Source organism: Ursus arctos, unplaced genomic scaffold (assembly GCF_023065955.2).
Source record: "Ursus arctos isolate Adak ecotype North America unplaced genomic scaffold, UrsArc2.0 scaffold_16, whole genome shotgun sequence".
NCBI classification, from domain to species: Eukaryota; Metazoa; Chordata; class Mammalia; order Carnivora; family Ursidae; genus Ursus; species Ursus arctos.
Genome location: NW_026622830.1, coordinates 29,898,426 through 29,913,170, shown reverse-complemented (window position 1 = coordinate 29,913,170; position 14,745 = coordinate 29,898,426). Strand labels below are relative to the sequence as shown.

The window sequence follows — 14,745 nt, the reverse complement described above, 5'->3', positions numbered from 1 at the left end:
AGGGGACTGGGATTACATACCTATATCCCCAGGTGGATCACTCAAGTGGGAGGGGACCAGTGGGCAGGAAGGGGAGAAGCCAGAGAGTATAGCGATGTGAAACAGTGCAGGGTGATGTTTATGGGAATGTGGGTGGGCACTTGAAAGGTCAGCTGGGAAGGGGAAATGATAGGTCTGGAAAACATGGATGGCTATTCCATGGGGTGATTCAGTTAACAGACAGCTGGATTTGGGCCAGTTAAAAAGGAACGTTAGGCAACAACACTGTGGCTGTTTTCTATCCATTCAGTCTTACATAATGATTAGGTTGACAGGACTTTTAGAGCCTTCATTTCTTTCCTTGGAGATAGCTTATTGCCAGGTGAACTGGGGGAGGGGGAGACAGTGAAGCATCTCTCTGAGTCTTTAGCTGGGCTGGAGCCAAGAGTAGGTGACTGGATCAGATGGGGGAAAGGGCTGGCTTCCCCCGGCAGGAGGGACTCTATAAAGCTTGGTTAGAAGACCCTAAAACTCAGCTTTTTTTTTTTTTTTTCCTCAAAAGGATCTTGTGTCTACTGGCCAAATGCTCTCCCAGCAGGAAGAGGCTCAGAGGCAGAGGGTTTCTTGGAGGGATTAGGGAGCCGAAAGCGATTGCCCGATGTCCTAATCTGGCTATTATTGCTATGTAGCAACGACCCATAAAACTCAGTGGTTTATAAGCACCACCATTTTCTTACGCGCATGGATGTGTAGCGAGGTTTGTGGACAGGCACAGCAGGGACTTGGTTTCTCCCATGATGTCTGGGGCCGCAGTTGGGAAGACTCAGAGTCTGAGGGAGGTTGGAATCCCTGGAAGGCCCTTTCACTTGCATGAATGACACCTGAGCAGAGAAGACTTGAAGATCGCCCTTGCCTATCGGAATGCCTGCATGTGGCTTCTCCATTGGCCCTACGTCATTCCTTATCCCAACTTCATTCATGATTGCTGCCCCCATCATGACAACTATCAGACCCCATTATGAACTGGGAAGGTCATTCTCTGGACTGGTGGGGAGTGGAGTTTGATTTGTCCTCTGGGGCTTCATCTTGTGGCCTCTCGGGCACCTGTGCTGCTGAAATTCACAGCACCGTCAAGGGCTTTGAGAATCTCCCTTTGCATCCATCTCCGGTGTCCTGGCTCAAAGGTATTTGTCATTGTCTCATAGATCCTTCTCAGAAAATATGGAGGCACTAAGGAAGTCAAAGTCTCAGTTTACTTATATACGAAAGGAGAATTATGTCATTCAACAACTAATTTATAGAGCCCCTAGTGTGAATTATATAGTTAGAGTCTTTGACCTCAGACACCAAAAGGAATACCGGAAGCCACGTAGAAAGTGATCAAGTCATGCAGGGCCAAAGAGCCCACGACAAGGTGTTTAGATTTTAATCAAATGTGATGGAAGCCCTTGGAGATGGAGCAGGGAAATGACATGACCTGATGTACATTCTGAAAAGACCACTCTGGTTGTTGTGTGGGACCTGATGGGGCGGAAGTGGACACAGGGCCTGGCAGGTGGCTTTTGCAGTGGTCCTGGGGAGAGAAAATGGTGCTCAATCTAGTGTGGGAGCAGAGGAGGTACTGCTGTCTGAAATGGGAACGAAATGGAGGAAGACCCAGTTTTAGAGGCAACAGGTTTCAGAGAAGTTCCTTCCAGTTTGGACATGTTGAATTTGAGATGCCTTTGTGGCCCCCAGATGGTAAACCTGGGGATTCTGGAGCCTGGGAGGGTTGGTGCCGAAGATGTGCCTCTAGACGTTTTCAGTATACAGATCATGTTCAAAGTCATGGGCTTGGATGATAACATCCAGGGAGAAAGCGTAGCCAGAGAGGAGAAGAGGAATTGCTTTGCACGACCAGCAACACCTGCGCGTTTCCACCAGCAGTTCTCAGTGGCTCGTGTGAGTCACCTGGGCCCCACCCCGGAGATTCGGATCAGTAGATCTGGGACGGGGTGGGTCCGAGGATCTGCATTTCTCACAGGTTCCCAGATGCCCAGATGCTGCTTCTGAATCACACTTTGAATTGGAGGAAGAGTAGCGGGCAAGAGAGACTGAGAAGTGATGGCCAGTGAGGTAGGAGGGAAACGAAGAGGGTCCCAGAAGCTGAGAGAGGAGAATGTTTCAAGAAGGCAGGTGTCAGCTAGTGAGACCAGATAGAGTGGTGACAGGAAAGAGCTCACTGGATCTGGTGACATGGAAGTTGTTTTTGGGGGCTCGATGGGAACAGTTTCAAGGGAGAGGTGGGGAGAGAACTAAATTAAAGAGGGAATGTAAGTTACAGGGATAAAAGGCACCGCACAGAGAATGTAGTCAATGGTGCTGTAGTTGCGTTGTTGGGTGACAGATGGTAGCCACGCTCGTGGGGAGCACAGCAGAACGTACGGACTTGTTAAATCACGATGTTGGACACCTGAGACTAATGTAACGTATGTCAACTCTACTTCAATAAAAGAAAAAAAATTAAAGAGGAGGCGATAAGAGACAATTCAGAGAATTTTTACCCCGAGGGGGAACAGAGAAATGGGCAGTAGCTGGAGAAGCCTGTGAGCATAAAGGGGGTATTTTGAACTCTCTCCAACCATGAGGGTCCTCTCCGGGGTGGGTGCCTTCAATGGAATGTTCGAGTCCTCAAAACCCTCGCTCCTTTCCTCACTCCCCTCTGCCCTTCCCAGGCTGGAGTCAGAGGGCTGCAGCAATTTGAGGCATTGCCTGAGAAGTCACCACAAGCAGAGGAGGAAGACGGCCTGTTTATCTGGTTGTCTGTTCTCTGGGGAGTGAAGAGCATTTTTCTCTCAAGATGATTGATCATGAACTTGAAGAGAAAGTTTCATGCTGCCGCTATTGGACGGAGTGGCTCACGTTTCTCCACTCTTCCAACACACTGAATGTTTCCTTGACGGCTAGATTCTAGGGCTTAAGGGTTTGTGAAAGGCCCTGCCCACGTTCTGATGGCGCCTCTCCCTGGGTCCCCCAAAGGCTGTGGTCCTGCAGGGTCACTGCCCTATTGAAATTCTGCCCAGGCAGTTCCTTCAGCCCATGTTCCTTCATCACCCTGTGCTGGGGGGGTCGAGCTCAGATGGGTCCTCCCCTGGGAAATCTTCCTACATCTTCTCCCCAGACTCAACTGCCTGCCTCCTGCCCCAGCAGTGACTGCTTGTGCCATCCACCCCTGTCTCGATCTGTCCTAGTATTTATCTGCTGTTTTTTAGCAAGGCTGTAAATTCCTTGGGAGGAGAACCCCAGGACCTTGCAGGAGGTAAATCATTATCCTGAGTGTTACCCTCTCCCATTTGCTCTGACTGCTCTGCTTCCCATTTCCCCTGGGCTCCAACAAGCTTTTCGTGTCTTTCTGTCCAGCCATGTGTGAGGTATCCCAGCTACCCAAACCAATGTTTAGTGTCACCTAGAATCTTTGCCACACTTGAGTCCTTCACTTGCTTTTTTTTGCATCACAGATCTGACAGAACTCACTGTCTGATTTTGTCAGGCTTTCTTTGTCTCCCACCCCAGGCCCGGCTTCTGACTTGTTCCATTGTTCTGGAAGCTGGAGCCTTCCTGTGTTTCTACTGGCAGTTCCTTCCCATTGGGAATTTTTCTCGTCACTGGTTAAAATGATTCTAATATCCAGTTCCGATGTGTCTGTGTATGTGTGTGACAGAGAGAGATGGGGCGGGGGGGTTTCCTCCCACCACCGAGCAATTGTCCAAAACCACCTGGGTGCTCTACAGTTCAACTTCATTTTGACACAGTCTTCCTGGAGATTGCATCGGATCCCACAGGTTTATGGCTCAGTCCTGCAGGAATGACCCCCTCCTTCAGATGCCAGTTGTAGTCCAGTTGTCCCCTGAGCTCCTGACTGGCCACTACTGACCACGGGTGCCAATAATCCCCTCCTTGGGTTCTGTTAATTTGCTAGAGTGGCTCACGGAACTCCCGGGAACATTTTACTTAGGAGATCACAGTTTATTATGAAAGAATACAACTCAGGGCCAGCCAGATGGAAGAGATGCATAGGAGAAGATATGGGGAATGTTGTGAAGCTTCTGTGCTTCCATGTACGACTCTCCCCAAATCTCCAGGAGTTCACCACCCCAGGAGCTCTCTGAACTCAGTCCTTCTGGGTTTTTATGGAGGCTTCGTTATGTAGGAATGACTGATGAAATCATTGGCCGTTGGTAATTGATTCAACCTCCCAGCCTTCTCCTTTCCCCAGAAATCGGTTTCATGGTTGCCTCTCCTCCCATCCTTGGGTACTGTCCAGAAGTCACCTCATTAACGTAAACCAAATGGTGGTGATCTGGCTGGTTCTGAATAATGACACACCTACTTTGCCTTTATGATTTGGAAGCGATCTGAGGAACTGAGGATAACAGACCAAATATTATTACAAAAGATGCTCCCATGGCTCTTCTCTCTCAGGAAATTTTAAGGGTTTTGGGGAGCTGTGAGCCAGGAATGGTGCATGAAGACCAAATATATATTTCTTTGAAATCACAATGTGGCCCTGGTGGAAAGTCCTTCTTTTTACCTAGAATGTGCATAAAACATTATCACAGCCAATTGATACAACCAGGGGAGGGGTGCTACCTGGGGAGAGGCTTTCCTCTCAGGATCAAACCCAAAGCAATACTAATACTTGAGGCAAGTAAAAGCTTTGTAATATGCCTCAACACCTGGTAGGACCACTATCACGCATTAATTACCCTCTCTTTGCTTCAGAACGTCTCTGATGTTACTCCCTTCTCCTTTCAGATTAATTTTATAATTTTGTTAATTTCAAGAAACTTGTGCTTGGAATTTTTTATTGGAATGACATTGCATTTATGCATAAGTGTGTGAAGGATTGACATCTTTATGTGCTATGGACTGAATGTTTGCTTCCCCGCAGAATTTATACGTTAGAGCCCTAATCCCCAATGTGCTAGTATTAGGAGGTGGGGCCTTTGGGAAGTGATCAGGCTCGTGTGGGTGGGGCCCCCGTGAATGGGTTTAGTGCCCTTATGAGAAGAGAAATGAGGGAGAGCCAAGTGAGGACACAGCAAGCAGGCAGCCACCTGCCAATTAGGAAGGGTCCGCACCAGGAACTGGATTGGCTGGCACTCTGATCTTGGACTTCCCGGCCTCTAGAACTGTGAGAAATAAATTCTGTTGTTTAAGCTACTCAGTCTATAGCAGATAGCAGCCGGAACTGGCTAGGACATTATGTAAAGTACTTGCTCCCAGATCCAGGAAAATAACATGACTCTGCTTGCTCGGGTGGCTTTGTAGACCTCCCCAGAGAGTCATGGCAGGTGATCTTGATGTCTCATCCTGTGTCCCTTTGGCCCACCTGAGTTCACCTCTACCAGGCTTCCAGAATTCTGATACTTTCAGAGGCCTGCATCTCTCTTCTCTGCCAAAGGTCTTTCTCTGGCACAGCCTCTGATTCAACCGCCCAGGCTTCTCCTCTACCCAGAAATCAGGTTGGTTTCATGGCTGCTTCCCCTCCCATCCTTGGGTACTTTCCAAAAGCCACCTCATTAACATAAACCAAATGGTGATGATCTGGCAGCCTGCCCTGCCCCCCAAGGAACACCCCAAAGTGCAGGGAGTCAGGGCTTTCGGGCAATCCTCACTAATGGGAGACGCGGACTTGGTGGATTAATGCTCCAGCTTTCCCAACCAGCAGGTGGATTACTAGAGGTGTGTTCCCATCATCACCCAAATGGTCCCCCAGAGGAGGAAGCCCCATTACTCACAGTGGTAACTGACCACTTTTCCTGGCTTTTGTCCCTTCTCTGTCCCATGTTGCCCACTTCCTTACTTTGCTTCCTGGAGTCACTTCCCAAGAAAACCACCTGAGTCTAGGAGTTGATTTTTGGTGGGCCCCAAACTAAGATACAAGCTTTGTAGTTTTCCCACCTCTCTTATTAAGAGCTGCTAGTGTGAAGGCCTGTGTTGCTTCCACAGGGTATATACAGTGGCAAGTTTGGCTACTGAGAAGCTTCCAACTAAGGAAGACTCTGTTGTATTTCTGGAAAGGATACAGTTAACATTTGTGTAAACAGTTTACTTATAAAAATAAAGCATCACAAAGCCCCCCCCCCCAATACTGCACAACTAAAATGAGAAGCAGGATAAAATATTGAACTGCTTTTTCCCCCCATATTTTTTGTCTTAATTTCTGACTCACAAGCGCCTGACACTTGTAGAGGGAAGGAAGGCAGGCAGGCGATAATTCTGAATAACGTGAAAGCAAGAGCTATTAAGGGAGAAAGTCATTTGAGCATTTTCCAGGAAACACTCACGCCGCAGTTAAAGGAGAAAGGTACCCGAAACATGTAGTCAGAGACAGAAATGATGCTGTGGCTGTCCGGGAAGCGGCGTGTGTGTGGAAGACCACGGTAACTAGGAGTGTGTGGCCCCCAGAGGTGCGAGCTGGATGCGGGAGGGAAGGATTTATGTTGAAGACCACAAGAGCCTCCGAAAGGCTTTGTGATGCGCTTGCATAGTCTTTAAGATGGGCTTTGAGGCGGCTAAATGCTTCTAAGGAAGGGAGTGGAGTGGTGCTTAGATCAATGGCATCCTCCCTGGCCCGCCCTAGGGTGAGGTCTCCAGTAGGGCAAGGTGGGGGTCGGGAGCCCCTGAAGAGGCCTTGTGGGTTTCGTGAGTGCTTCTGGTACTGGCTGCTTAAGTCACTCTGGTGGAAATTACCTGAAGATCTCAACGAGGCTGGTGAACCCAGGACAGGGGGAAGAGGATTTGAACGTCTTTCTCCTTTCCTGAGGCTGTTCTGGGAAATGGTGCAGAGCAGGGAGTCTGGCATTTTCTGTTTCAAATCTGCTTTTCTGGGTACTCTCTTTGCCAAAGAAGCCCTTGCCTTGTCTTTAGAACCTAGTCTCGTGCTGACGTCGCTCTTCTACTCGGAGAGCAATGTTGTCTTCCCTGGTGCAGCTCGGGAGCTAGCCCTTTGACCAATGCCTTTTGGGGTTCGACGGGCCCTCATTACTGTAGCTTTAAATTCTGTGTGGCAGTTGTGCTGGGGGAGGGGCAGGTGTGGGAGGTAAGCGCTGGGTAGAGGGGGTCTCAACTTAAGCCTAAGCTGCATCCAACCCTGGAGCAGAGTCAAGTCAGGGACCTGATACCCTGGTGGGCTGTGCCTGGCAGGAGCCCCCATGGAGAAGGTTTGTCTGGGAGGTAAGTTGACCAGCAAAGTTAGGCCTCGTACAAAGACAATCGTCCTTTGCTTGTCTGTCTTGGTTCAGCCCCAGTGGATGAAGTCCTGAGCCCCATGGCAAGGGTGCCATGGATGGGAAAAAAGGAAAGAGTTTTTACCACATGAATCTTAGAAGTCTCTGGGCTTCTAGGGAAACAGAGAAGGAGGAAGAGGAATTGTTTTCTCTTATGCTTGCGACACTGTGTGGCTGTGGGGTTAGGAGGTCTTCTGGCATCACGAGGCTTCTAGAACCTTAGCAGTGGTGCCTGGCCCTCCATGGAGGAGGCCTGGCTTCTGCAGTCCCCAAGCCCGAGAAAGGCACCTGGTCATCACATGTACGCATGAATACACCTCCTGCATTCCTGAAAGCCTTGGGCTGGCAGAAGGTGCTTAGCAGGGAACGAGGTCCTGCATTAGGCCAGGAACCCAGATGGTTTCCAAATTTATCTTGAGGGCTCTAAATTTTTACTTACATTCAAGACCTTTAGCTCTTTACTTGTCTAAGTGGAGGCAATGGAAATAAAGAAGCATTTATATGCACTACCGGGTATTTACCCCCAAGACACCAAAATACTAATTCAAAGGGATACAGGCAGCCCTAGGTGTATTGCAGCATTATGAACAACAGTTAAACTGTGGAAGCAGCCCAAGTGCCCACTGATAGATGAATGGATAAAGAAGGTGTGGTAGGAGCCTGGGAAGACGGCAGAAGATGACGATCCTAAGCTCACCCCATCCCACGTGTACAACTAGATATCATCAGCATCCAAGTCAATAAACCGGAGAGTGATCTCAATACTGGCAGAACAAACTCCACAACCAAATATAGAGAAGAAGCTGCATCTGAAAGGTTAGGAAGGGCAGAAAGGCAGTGGGAGGGAGGGACTTGCTCCCATGCCGTGGGCAGACGAATGGGCCCTCACACCAGGAAGCCCAACGTGGGGAAGCCTAATCTCCATAATATTTGGCTCTGAAAACCAGAGGGGCTGAATTCTGTTTGTTTATATAACCAGTGGGACTTCAAGCCTGGAGCTTTAAAAATCAGCTGACTCAACCCTGGGCGAGCAGGGAGGGTGAGTGATAGGCTCGGTGGCCACTCTTAAAGAGATAGCAGCTTGTGTGGAGAGGCAACATAAAAATGGCAGTGAGCACAAACAGGAGACAGATCTGTTCATACTGATTTCAGAGTGTTGGGGGACTTCTCTGAAAACAAGGGAACCAGCAGGCATTCCCCATCTCCCAGCAAAAGCCCAGACACACCTGTAGGAGGTGGGGGCGCACAGACGCTTGCTACCTAACCCGCTGGCAGCGCTCATTGCCCACGTGTTCTCCTGAGGACTTGCCCCCTCTGAGGCTGCTAGCCCCTGGCCCTGGGCTCAGGGCAGACTATGTAATGATCATAAAGATACTCACTGGACTTGAGAAAAGAGGGGAGGAACTCAGTGAGACCCTTAACACAGAACAGAACAGAAATGAAGAACTCAATAAATGAAATTAAAAATTCACTAGATGGAATTAATAGTAGAGTACAGGAAGTGGAGGAGCGTATTAGTGACCCGGAAGATAAAGTAATGAAAAGTAACCGAGCTGAGCATGCGAAAGACAAATGCGATGGAATAAGAATAGACTTAGAGAACTCAGTGACTCCCTCAAGCATAATAACATTCACATTATAGGGATCCCAGGAGAATAAGAGCGAGAAAGGGGGCAGAAAATGTATATTTGAAGAAATAATAGCTGAAAACTTCCCAAAGCTGAGGTGGGGGGAAGAGATCCAGATTCAGGAGGCACAGAGATCCCCTAAAAAATTCAACTCAAAGAGGACCACACCAAGACACATAGTAATTAAAATAACAAAAAATAGTGATTAAGAAAGACTCTTAAACATTGCAAGAGAAAAGAAGACAGTTCTATACAAGGGAAAGCCCATAAGGCTATCAGCTGATTTTTCAGCAGAAACTTTGCAGGCCAGAAGAGAATAGCATAGTATATTCAAAGTGCTGAAAGGGAAAAATCTGCAGCCATAAATACTCTATCTAGCAAGTCTATCATTGAGAATAGGAGAGATCAAGAGTTTTTCAGGGGCACCTGGGTGGCACAGCGGTTAAGCATCTGCCTTCGGCTCAGGGCGTGATCCTGGCATTACGGGATCGAGCCCCACATCAGGCTCCTCCGCTATGAACCTGCTTCTTCCTGTCCCATTCCCCCTGCTTGTGTTCCCTCTCTCGCTGGCTGTCTCTATCCTGTCGAATAAATAAAATCTTTAAAAAAAAATTTAAAAAAAAAGTTTTTCAGATAAACAGAAACTAAAGGAGTTAATTAGCACTAAACAAGCCCTACAAGAAATATTAAAGGGGGGGCGCCTGGGTGGCACAGCGGTTAAGCGTCTGCCTTCGGCTCAGGGCGTGATCCCGGCATTACGGGATCGAGCCCCACATCAGGCTCCTCCGCTATGAGCCTGCTTCTTCCTCTCCCGCTCCCCCTGCTTGTGTTCCCTCTCTCACTGGCTGTCTCTATCTCTGTCGAATAAATAAATAAAATCTTAAAAAAAAAAAAAGAAATATTAAAGGGGACTCTTTGAGTGGAAAGGAAAGCCCATAAGTGAGAGTATGAAAAGTAGAGAACACAGAAGCAGTAAAAGTAAGTATTTCTGTAATAAATTAGTCAAGGGCCTCACAAAATAAAAGGATGTAGACTATGACAGCACATACGTAAAACCTGGGGTGGGGGAGGAGTAAAGAATGGGTCCAAACTTAAGCGACCATCCACTTAACATAGAGTGCCATGTACGGAAGATACTTGATACAAATCTAACAGTAACCACAAATCAGAAACCACTGATAGATACGCAAGGAATAAAGAAAAAGGAAGCCAAGTATATCAATAAAGAAAACGAGAAAACCATGAAAAAGAAAAAGAGAAGAAAGGATCAGAGAAAACCTACGAAAACGATCACAAAACAAGTAACAAGATGGCAAAAAACAGATATCTAGCAGTAAGTACTCTGAGTGCAAATGGACTAAATGCCCTAATCAAAAGACCTAGGGTGACAGAATGGATGAAAAAAACAAGACCCATCTATCTGTTGCCTACAAGAGACTCATTCCAGACCTAAAGACACCTGCAGATTGAAAGTGAGGGCATGGAGAAACATTTGTTGTGCAAGTGGGTGTCAAAAGAAAGCCGGAGCGGCAATAATTATTTCAGAAAAAACAGACTTTAAAACAAAGACTGTAACAAGAGACGAAGAAGGACACTATATAATAATAAAGGGGACAAACCAACAAGAAGATAAAAACAATTCTAAATATTTATGCACCCAACATGGGAGCACAAAACAGTTAATAATAAACATAAAGGATCTAATCGATAGTAATACAGTAATAGTAGGAGACTTTGACACCCCACCTGCATCAGTGGACAGATAGTCCAAACAGAAAACCAACAAGGAAACAATGGCTCTGAATGACACACTGGACAAGATGGATTTAACAGAGATATTCAGAACATTCCATCTTAAAAACAGCAGAATACATATTCTTTTCAAGTGCACATGGAATGTTCTCCAGAATAGATCACATATGAGGCCACAAAACAAGCCTCAACAAATTCAGAAAGATCAGTCATACCATGTGTCTTTTCTTTTTTTTCTTTTTAAAGATTTTATTTATTTATTCGACAGAGATAGAGACAGCCAGCAAGAGAGGGAACACAAGCAGGGGGAGTGGGAGAGGAAGAAGCAGGCTCATAGTGGAGGAGCCTGATGTGGGGCTCAATCCCATAACGCTGGGATCACGCCCTGAGCCGAATGCAGACGCTTAACCGCTGTGCCACCCAGGCGCCCCCCATGTGTCTTTTCTGACCACAACACTGTGAAACTTAAAGTCAACCACAAGAAAAAATCTGGGAAAACCACATACACATGGAGGTTAAATAACATGCTGTTAAACAATGAATGGGTTAACCAAGAAATCAAAGAGTCAATTAAAAAGTACACGAAAACAAATAAAAATGAAAACATAATGGTACAAAATCTTTGGATGCAGCAAAAGCTGTTCTATGAGGGAAGTTTCAGGCCTATGTCAAGAAGCAAGAAAAATCTCAAATAAACACCTAACCTTACACCTAAAGGAGCTAGAAAAAGAACAACAAACAAAACCTAAAACCAGTAGAAGGAAGGAAATAATGAAGATTGGAGCAGAAATAAATAATACAGGAATGAAATAAAACAAAACAACAAAATGAAACAGTAGAACAGATCAATGAAACTAGGATCTGGTTCTTTGAAAAAAAATCAATAAAACTGATAAACCTCTAGCCAGACTCATCAACAAAAAAAAAAAAGGGAAAGGACCCAAATAAACAAAATCACAAATGAAATAAGAGAAATAACAACCAACACCACAGAAATACAAACAACTATGAGAGAATATTATGAAAAACTATATGCTAACAAATTGGACAACCTAGAAGAAATGGATACATTTCTAGAGACTTATAACGTACCAAAACTGAAACTGGAAGAAATAGAAAATTTGAACAGATTGATGATCAGCAGAGAAATGGAACCAGTAATCAAATAGTAGTCCAGGACCAGACGGCTTCACAGGTGAATTCTACCAAACATTTAGGGAAGAGTTAATACCTATTCTCAAACTATTCCCAAAAAATAGAGAAGAAAGGAAAACTTCCAAATTCATTCTGTGAGGCCAGCATTACCCTGATACTTAAACCAGATAAAGACACCACAAAAAAAGGCCAATATCTCTGATGCACGTAGATGCAAAAATCCTCTACCACGTAAGTACGAGCAAACAGAATCCACCATGATCAAGTGGGATTTATTCCTGGGTTGCCAGGGTGGTTCAATATTCTCAAACCAACCAACATGACACATCACATCAGTAAGAGAAAGAATAAGAACTATATGGGGGCGCCTGGGTGGCACAGCGGTTAAGCATCTGCCTTCGGCACAGGGCGTGATCCCGGCGTTATGGGATCAAGCCCCACATCAGGCTCCTCCGCTGTGAGCCTGCTTCTTCCTCTCCCACTCCCCCTGCTTGTGCTCCCTCTCTCACTGGCTGTCTCTATCTCTGTCAAATAAATAAATAAAAATCTCTAAAAAAAAAGAACTATATGATCACATGTTGGCCAGGAGTGGAGAAAAAGGAACCCTTGTGCACTGTTGGTGGGAATGCAAACTGGTGCAGCCACTCTGTAAACAGAACGGAGGTTCCTCAAAAAAGTTAAAAATAGAATTACCATGTGATCCAGTAATCACACTACTGGGTATTTACCCAAAGAACACAAAAACACTAATTGAAAGGGAGACGTGCACCCCTATGTTTATAGCAGCATTTTTTACTATATCCAAGATATGGAAGCAGCCTAAGCGTCCATGGATCGATGAATGGATAAAGAAGATGTGATATAGGGGCGCCTGGGTGGCTCAGTCGTTAAGCGTCTGCCTTTGGCTCAGGGCGTGATCCCGGAGTCCTGGGATCGAGCCCCACATCGGACTCCATGCTCTGCTGGGGGCCTGCTTCTTCCTCTCCCACTCCCCCTGCTTGTGTTTCCTCTCTCGCTGGCTCTTTTTCTCTCTGTCAAATAAATAAATAAATCTAAAAAAAAAATGTGATATATATGCACAATGCAATATTGTTCAGCTGTAAAAAAAAAAGTGACATCTTACCATTTGCAACAACATGGATGGAGCTAGAGAGTATATTATGCTAAGTGAAATAAGTCAGTCAGAGAAAGACAAATACCATATGATTTCCCTCATCTGTGGCATTTAAGAAACAAATGAGCAAAGGGGGAAAAAAGAGACAAACCAAGAAACAGACTCTTAACTACACAGAACAAACTGATGGTTACCAGAGGGGAGGTGGGTGGGGGGATGGGTGCAAAGATGAAAAAAAGAGAAGCATTTATAAAGGAAGCGAGTTTCCCTTCGGGTTCTCTTCCCCTATCTCTGCTAACACACACATGGTTTGTTTATGCTGTACTTACCCTTGAGGTTTTTCTCAACTACGTCATGAATGGACCTTGCTTTTGATGGGTTCCTGAACATTTGCATGTAATTTGAGATTAATTTTGGAATAAAAGTGTGAAGATACATCAAAGAGGTATTAACTTTTCAAACACTCATTTGTAAGGCAAGTCCCTCCATATATTCGGAGAGCCACACTCTCAGATGTTGGTTTGCAAGGCACATCTTCAAGCACCCTTCACGTCACAACGGTACCCCCACCTAGACCCCCCGTAGACTGGGTCCCCCCAGGACACAGCAGCTGCCTCTGTGCCTTCTTCCTCGGCTGGAACTTTCTTGTTTTGCTTTGAGTATTTCCAGCCAGGGTCAGCTTCCAGGCCTGCTGTTCTGACCCCGTGTTCTTTTCTTCAGAGCCCATGGTGTGACTTCCTGTCAGTGCCTCATACATGAATATTCCAAGTCTGCACCAGTGGGCCCTCTCCCAAATTACAGTCTTTCTCTTGTTCTCAAAAGCTTCGTGTGCTTGTCCTGTGGGATTTTCTTGAGAGGCCCAGATTTTAGTTGTTTTAGTCTTCTCATGGGCTGTTATTCTTTGAACGGTACTGAATGCCAAGACTGAATGGAGAGCAGGGCTGGCTTTCTGTCAGTTGTAATTGTGAGGCAGAAAGCTAGGCAGGAGCGACGGGAGTTAGGACGTTACAGGTCCTGACAGGGAGTCCCACCTGAGGGGCCACCCCATTCCACCCACCTCGCAGTCAGTCTGTGACGACAACATCCCGGCACAGGAAGAATGAAGATCACTGTGCTTGTTGCCATGGTATAGAAAGCAGCCCTTTGTCCTTATTTGACCTATGGCTCTAAAATAGAAATAATGTTGAGGTATTTTGAAAACATCTTAGGAAAGGAGTTGGCTAATTGTTCTATAATCCAGGCCTGTCACTCACTCAAGTGTTGTAACCATAGGACCTATCTAAAAGAAAAGATTGAAATAAGCCCATACCCGGGAGTTTCTGGGGCCTTTGTGTCTCTTGACTGGCCCACTCCTCCTCTGGCGTGTACTTCGATAAAACTGCTCGCTTCACTTTCCTTCTGCTGTCCTGTAATTCTTCCCTGTGGCAGTGAAAAGAACCGGGACTTCTTTCCCTTTCCATCTCACTCTTGGTAGCATAATTGCTTGCCTGGGGCAACACTGGAAAATGCCAGAAAAAATTTTAAGCAGTGACATTTGGAAAAAAAAAAAAAAGAAAAGAACCCACACAAAAAACCAGTTCATGGCATGTTGTGGAAGCAAACTTGAAGTGCGAAATGAACAATCCGAATGTGAAAATGGTTGGAGGTTATGTCAAAACTCATACTCAGTTGTTTGTTCCTTTTGTCTATCGAATAAAGTAGAAGAGACCAACCAGGATTGGAAATGCTGCCATTGGAAGCCGTCTGAAGAATTACTCGGACAACTCTGGTTTATACTTGTTCCTATTTTGCTTCTGATTTTTCTGCTAGGGAGAAGCACCTTGAGGAGGAAGACAGGGGAGTGAGC

The 14,745-nt window shown here is 46.0% G+C and overlaps 1 long non-coding RNA gene across 4 annotated transcripts in view; it reads left to right on the top strand.

Moving 5' to 3' along the window:
- Positions 1 to 14,745, top strand: part of LOC130543785 (uncharacterized) — a 55,726-nt gene that overhangs the window by 3,447 nt on the left and 37,534 nt on the right. The window contains exon 3 of one of the 4 annotated variants that reach the window (XR_008959398.1): positions 542 to 2,430. The exons of the other annotated variants lie outside the window; for them this stretch is intronic. This is a non-coding gene — a long non-coding RNA (uncharacterized LOC130543785). Of the gene's footprint in view, positions 1 to 541; positions 2,431 to 14,745 lie in introns of those variants that run through there. 4 annotated transcript variants of the gene reach the window in all.